Below are 7,914 nucleotides of genomic sequence, written 5' to 3' on the forward strand. Positions count from 1 at the left end.
GAAATTTGCTTAAGTCCTCTATATTAAAAAAATCACACATCTAATTTGAAGTTTTTTACCATAAAATGTCTCAGAGGGGAGAAAAAGTATATGAGGGGACAAATGAAATGAACACCTATTGATAAATATTGATAACTATTAAACTTGGCTGATAGGTACATGGGGAACCCATTATTGTGTTCTTTCCACCTTTGTGTATTTTGAAAAATTCAGTAATAAAAGCTTCAGCAATAATAAAAATGACATGTCTGATCTCTTCCCATAGGAGATTGCTTAATGCCAAGTGGCAATAATAATATATCAAAAGTAATTAACATATTTTAATGAGTTACACATGTTAACATGCACCTTAAACCTTAAACTGTGACAAGTAAGTATCTAGAGGGCCATATGGGAGTGATTCTAATGTGAAGAATATTATAAAGTGTAGTAGGGAAGAGTTTGGGGAAAAGAAAGTTTTCTGAGAGGGCTTAAATTAAATCATGATATGTAGGTCTTAAACTGGCTGTGAGAGTGGCCTGAAAAATTTATCTAGTACTCACATTTTGAAAGAAAAAATAGGAAATATATTTCAAATATGGAAAAAGCTATGACATATCACGCCTAAGCATCTTCTTAGTGACCTGACCCCAGTGTGGCTACAAGGCCTACTAGATCGCCTGCAGGGGAAATGGCACGTAGGGGTGCGGGGCTTGGTGGGAAATCAGCAGCTGCTCATTCCCCCACTGGTGAACGCCTAAGTCAGGCTGCTATACGCCAGAAGAGGAGCATGCTTTGGCAGAGTATCTGAAAATGCCAGCATTATTCTTTTCTGAAACTATATTTGCCTTTTACATTTTAATTATTTTAAATTTTGTAAAGTATCTGAACATGGTAAAGAGTCTTTATTCTGTTATTTTGGCACTTGCTGTACTTACAGATTAATTACCATTTCTAGTAAATTCTTTTTGGATTTCATAAAAATTAAATGCAAATAATATGGTCAGTTTAAGTGAATTTAATGGTTTTGAAAATTGAGTGGGGTCAGCCTTATATAGTTCAAGTTCTTGGTTCATTTCCAGAAAAATGAGGGCAACTGCCTTGTGGCTCAGCTTTTATCTTTATAAAAATAATGTTAAGACCGGGCCCAGCTTCTTCAGACATTTTAAGACCAAGTTTGTAACTGGGTTAAATTCCACCCAACTTGGTACTTTCCAGCTCTCTTCAGCCTTTCTGTCTTCTCTCAAGCAGCACATCAGTTTGAGCTGCCCAACTGCATCTTCCTTAACTACCTATCCTTTTTAATCACCTGCCCCTGCAACTCAAGTGGAACTTTTCACTGTCTCTTATCGACATTAGAAATCTTAGAAGATTCCAAATCTTTCAGTATTTTGAGTGGTTTTAAAAAATAATGCATTTTTATTTAATAAATCAATTCCTAAAAATAATTTGGGGCATTTTTATAGCAATTTAGAGTTATAAAAATGCTTCTCCTTTTATTTTCAAAATTAAAGCAAATAGCATTACATATTATATCTAAATGTTCTTTGGATGACTTAGGATTGTTTTTTATCACTAGAGGGACCCAACTGGACCAATTCTAAACTACCAGGCCAGGTAGCTGTTATTAGATGGGACAGTCTCAGAAGAAAACAGATCTCCCTTCTGGGCAGTGAAGAATAGGCTGTAGGCTGTTGAAGGAAGTTTAGCAGGTTTAAGGCAGCATACAAAAGTTATCACAATAAATAGTAGATGGTAGCTCAAATGTATGGGTTGCCACAGGGAAGAGAGATTCACTGCAAAGTTAACAGGAGTGATATTATATGCAGACCAAACATGGCAAGAAGGAATCTAAGACCAGTGACTAAACTTTGTTGCTGATCAATAGGGAGCAGGGAAGAATGCCTACAATTAGGGGGGGCTTCCTTACTATTAAAAGAGACATTGGCAAGAGTTTGGCAGAGCCAGTCTTAGAGGGATTTTTGTGTTCACATAATCAAAACAAGGATTCAGTTATCCAAACAAACAGCAAGGTCTTAAAACCAGCCCAGTCATTGCTTCTGAGATTCAAGGCCAACGCTCTAGTAATAGCAGCTTGAATATTGTATCAGTTTTCTATTGCTGCATAAGAAATTACCACAAACTTAGTAACTGAAACAATACAAATTTATTCACAGCTTCCTTGATTCAGGAATTTGGGCACCAGTTAGGTTCTCTGCTCAGGGTCTCACTAGGCTGAAATCAAGGTGTTGGCCAGGCCTGGGGTCTGATTTGAAGCTAAGAATCTTCTCCTAACCTCATTCAGGCAGTTGGCAGAATTCAGAGCCTTGTGGTTGTGGGACCGAGGTCCTTGTTTTCTTGCTGGCTACCAGCCAGGGATCACTCTCAGCTTCTAAAGACTGCCTTCAGATCCTGGCCAATGACACTCTCACAACATGGTATCTTACTTCTTCAAAGCCAGCAGCAGAAACCTCTACCAGCTGGCTACAGTGGAGTCTTATAAACAATTCACGTGACCACTAGAATGACTATTCTATCTCCTTTGCCGTATAATGTAACCTAATCAAGGGAATGACTACTTCATCATATTCACAGGTCCCACCCACACTGGATGGGTAGGGGATTATACAGTGCACATATGCCAAGAGGAAGGGCTCTTGGGAGCCTTGTGAAATTCTGCCTACTATAAATACCGAATTATTCAACATTGAGCAATCATAATTATTGAATTTACTAAATACTCAGCACTGTGCTGCAACTGAGGGCACAAAGCAGAATACAATAAATCAGGAATACAAGGATGAATAAGGAAGCCCACAACATAATGAAGAGACAGAACTGAAAATTAATTATTAAACAGATTAGTATGTCTATAATAGTTGAAGTTGAAAATTACACAAAAAGATAGTGAAGGAGGTGAAATATAGCTCAATGGGTGTTTTCTAGGCATAGTAAAGAAAAGGACATTTCAAGCAGAAGGCATGGTGATCTACTAAGATGTGGAGGTATTGAAAAGTATGTTTGGGAGGCTGGTTAGGCTTAAATGGAATGAAAGGGGCCAGACCAGGAAGGACACAAGACTTTAGGCTTCATTATGGGCAGGAAACAAGAGAATTTGTGAAGAGACATTAATAAATTAAGGTCACAGAGGCCAAGCTGTACAAAGAAAAAAAATCTGACCCCATAAAAATAATTAAAACTTCTGCATAAATAAGCACAACTGAAAAACAGAAGTCTCATACAAATTATTAACAATAAGAGTAATATCCAATATAAAATGAGCAAAAGAAGAAGCAATTAAGAAATGCAAAAGACTGACAAACATAGGGGAAAGTGTTTATCATCGCTTGTGATTAAGAAAGTGAAAATTAAAATAGTGAAATATCATTTTTGGCTATGAAATTGTTAGGATAACAGCTATATAAAAACATGTATTTAGAGTATCGAAGGACAGTATATCAAAGGTTAAGCGGGTATAGAGGTTTTATAATTTTTGTTTTTCTCTTTATACCTTCTTTTTTCTAAATTTCCCCAATGAACCTGTACAAATTCTTAACAATATTCATATATTTTAAGAAACAGAGCTTCTAATGAAAAATAGCAGTCTCTGCCGAGCCAATTCACCACTAGAGGCAACCACTTTCAGCGATTCTAGTTGATTATTCTGGTATTTACCTCCACATTTCTAAATACCTACATATTTCTAAATAATATGTATACATTGTTATCCCTGGACTTATCAATTTTAGCAATTATCTCTTGACTTCCTGTTAAATAGAGTTAAGATTCAGCTCTATACCACTACCACCTTCTGCCTTCATCTTCATACAGGTTAAATAATAATTCGAAAAAAATTCAATAGATATTGTTTTAAAAATTATTACGAGTATGTAATGCTGTTATCTTCTGAGCCAGGTACTGTACTGCAGTAACATATCTTTTTTGTACAAAGTTTTGTTTTTCTAGAGTAAATTATAATTGTCTCATTTTTTTATTTGCAGAGTTTTCTATGTACTTGGTGACAATTTCTAAATTCTCCATTTGTAAAATGGTTGTAATTTTTCTAATGCTCAAGCACAGTAAAAATAGATCATTTCCATTTCCCTCCCTCCCCCATAGCTCTCACACACCTCTCAACCCAGCTCTTGTCTGAACTGATTGCTCTTCAGACTGTTGCTCAGCTGTATCCTGGAACTGCTCTTTACTGCACCTGTGTTGAATTTCTTGCTTCCTGGATTCCATATATTCTTTTTTGGTTTATGCCCTTTCTTGTAAAGCACATCCATCAGTAGAGGAGGTGCATGGGAGTAAAGTTGTTTTGTTTTGTTTTTCCTTAGGACTTGCTGTCTGAAAATATAATTATTCCATTCTCACACTTGATTAACTGAGTCTTCTATGCTCACACTTGATTGACAGATTATATAGACTGTACTGAATTCCAAATAAAAAATTGTTTATCCTCAGAATTTGTATCAGATTGCTTTACTATTTTCCAGTGTTCTGTTAGAAAGCTTGGCATACTTCATTTTTTTTCTGTGACATTTTCTCTCTTCTTTTGAAGCTTTTTGATGTTCTGTTTACCCCTGCAATTGATAGTCTGCAATTTCAATATAACTTGGAATTAGCATTGGTAGGCCTCTTTTGTCTGGTAATATATATTCTTTCATTCTGCTAAACAGTCTTGTATTGGTTCTTTAGTAATTTCCACTCCTCTGTTCCTCTTTCTATCTTTCTGGAACTCTTATCAGTCAGCCGAGGTAGGGACTGCCATGTGGGTAGGTAGCTCCAGATATATAGAGAAAAGCGGGTGCAGAGTCTCAGAATGAAACTGGTCATGACACAACTGGTCTATTCACAGATAAAATACCTTGACAGTCAGCACTTACTGTAGGACTTCTCTAGATATTCTAAATAGAAAGGCATTTAAGTGTTGACAATATTTCAGGAAGGGATAGGTGGGCAGACTCTAGACTGGACTTTCAGGAATAATTGAGCTTGGGGGCTGTGGGAAGGCTGTCAGCTCTACCACAATGATGAATGTCAGGGATTACAAGTCTCTAAAAGGAACTGTACAGTACAAGAATATACTAACGTAGTAGCAACCTAGGAATCAGGAGTCATAGATGTCACTACTGCAATACCACTTGACCGCACAAGGCCATTGACTAGATGCTAGAGTGCTGCTGCAGGCAAATCCAAAGTCTCCACCACTGTGCCAGTCAACCATAAAAGCTAGCACCAGGCTGACGGCCATGCCTCACGGCCCCTTTCAAATTGCAAGTGTATCTAACTGGCAGAACTTCTCTTGCACTCAGAACCTTCACTAGAAATGTAGTTTTTGACATTTTAACCCCTACAGAACAGAAAAGCTCCCCAGAAAATTGGAATAGAGAACAAGGGGGCCAAGTCACCACAACCAGCACATTTGTGAAAGACAGTGATCTGCGTGCCGGCCACGTATCTAAAGAAGGATGAGGAGCTGCTGTAGTGATAGGCATGACCAAAGGTGGTCAGGATTAATTAGCTGGAAAAGCATTAAGGTCTGACATGAGCCAAGCTTTTTTTTTTTTTTTTTTGTAGAGAAGCACATTTCACTTATACCTAGCTTCATTTCACAAAGAATTGGAAGGAGAGAGAAAAGATACATGTTGGTACAGAAGGGTAGGGGGCATTCTAGTCAGCATGAACCTACATAAAACTGTGAAATAAAAAGATTTGGGTTCTTTTGCCAAATTGAAACATTTGGTATGTAGGTATGGAAAATGGTAGAAGACTGTGACTCATAAAAGCAAGGGTTCAGCTTTGCCACGAGACAACCCCATCAGAAGTCCTGACATTTCTGACCAGCAGAATGAAAACAAGAGGATAACTATCAAAACAAAAGTTTGTGAAGCCTTTTTCAAAAATAAGGAATCTACCTGGATCATTGACTTAGGAATGAGACAAAATATGAAGCTCTTCTGACAAACCAAAGAATCCAAATTTTTTATGCCTTTAAAGTTGTAGATACCAATTTGAATATAGTGACCTCCTGTGCTAAGGATATATAATTTTTAAGATAATGTTTACAGTCAAGAGTCTATTAACATATTAGTTTATAAATTCAGATTTTTCCAAAAGGGCTACTCGAAGACAATCCTGCAAAGACACTTTCCTAGTCTTTTCCTTGTGCTTGTTTTCAGCATCTATATTCTCTTCTGAAAGCTCCTGTGTTTGATTTTCATCTCCTTCTTACACCTACATCAATAACAAACTCCCTTCTCAATCTGTCCATAATTCCTTTTTACTAGCAGCAGCTAAATTAGGAATACTTGTAACTTCAAGGCTTCAGATAAGATTCTACTTGCAAAGACTAAGTTAGAAATACAGGGCTCAAATATGCCTAAACTGTATTTTAAAGAATATAAGATGTCATAGAATTTTAAGGAACTTTCATATAACTAATCTTCATATTCATTAACCAAGGCTATGTAAAATGCACAAAAATAAATCAAAGACCGAAACGCTCAATCTTTATGGAAGCATTCTACAAATGAGCAGGAATAGACATTTAACATGTCTCAAGGATTTAAGCCTTATTTTTACACTTCTATGTTATATTTTACATATTTTTACACTTCTATGTTATATTTTACATATTTTTACACTTCTATGTTATATTTTCATATTTTACAGTTCTGTGTTGTATGCCCCAATAAAAAAGATTCTCAACTAGTAGTTTTCTTAGATGATGGCCGTGAACAAGTTAACAGTTGTGTCTGTCCAAAGTCTTTTAAACATCATCTCTAGAATTTGGTAGAAGTACACTTCTCAGCCTCCACTCAGGCACAGACATTTGATGTTAGTGTCCACCGATCAGACATATCAAAATAAGACAATGATGCAGAAATGGATTAGATGAGGGGAAAAGGAATCTACCGGGACTTCATTCTGGGGCCCATAGTAGTAGTGGTTGCAGGTTGCTGTCTGCAGAGGTGTAGTTAACTCTGCTTTCAGGCAGCAACTCCTCTCTCCTGACAGCACTGCCGTGTAATTGTGAAACTTGTTCTTGGAAGCTCAGTCTGTTCTGTTAGCCCTTCCAAAGAGTCTGTATGTAGTACCTCCCTTCCTTCTTAAATCAGCTCAGCAGTTCTTGGAGATGGTTCAAGAACCCTGGGCGTCTCTGAGACCCTCCCAGGGTTCTACAAAATCCTCCCTTTTCCAACTACATATCTGTGTGAAGCCAGCTTTTCTCTACTATATGTCAATCAAAACAATATCATGACAGATTGAATGCAGAAGATATGAGAATACAGCTGGCTTCTATTAAGTTAGATACTAAAGATAATTGCAAAAATATAAAACAATGACACCCTTCTTGTTTTTTATTTTGGAAAAGTTAATTTAGTTATTTTTCAAAAAGATGTTATTTTACGTTAATATAGAATGGATTTATTATTGGGTTCTATTAAAATGAAAAATATTTTAAAGTGTTTAGTTTTCATTCATAATACAATAAGTATCAGTAGCTATAACACACATAAGCAAAAGTTTTGGTGTCCTAAACAATTTAGGGACCTCAAAAGATTTTTTAAAAAGGCCCTAAGACTGAAAAGTTTAATAGCCACTGAAATAGAATAGGTTCTATCATCTTTATCTAAAAAGTCTGAATAGAGAAGGCTACATTTTTCTTTAATTCTGGATTATAAAAGAGAAGTTGGTTTAGAGAGAATATATAGTATTTCCTTACTAAGGAGAAGAAAAAGGAGAGGGAGATACAAAAAGCAGCATGTTAGAACCAAAGATAAGAGTCTATAGGAGTGTCAGAAAAGAGGTATCTATTCCAGCAAATGAAAGAGCTTAAGGAGGAAGACTTAGAACAAAGTACCCAGAGGACACAGAAATGGTACTAAATACTTATCAATCATAAATATTTCTTAATATTTACATATAGCC

Source organism: Pteropus alecto, unplaced genomic scaffold, assembly GCF_000325575.1.
Source record: "Pteropus alecto unplaced genomic scaffold, ASM32557v1 scaffold7, whole genome shotgun sequence".
Classification (NCBI taxonomy): Eukaryota; Metazoa; Chordata; class Mammalia; order Chiroptera; family Pteropodidae; genus Pteropus; species Pteropus alecto.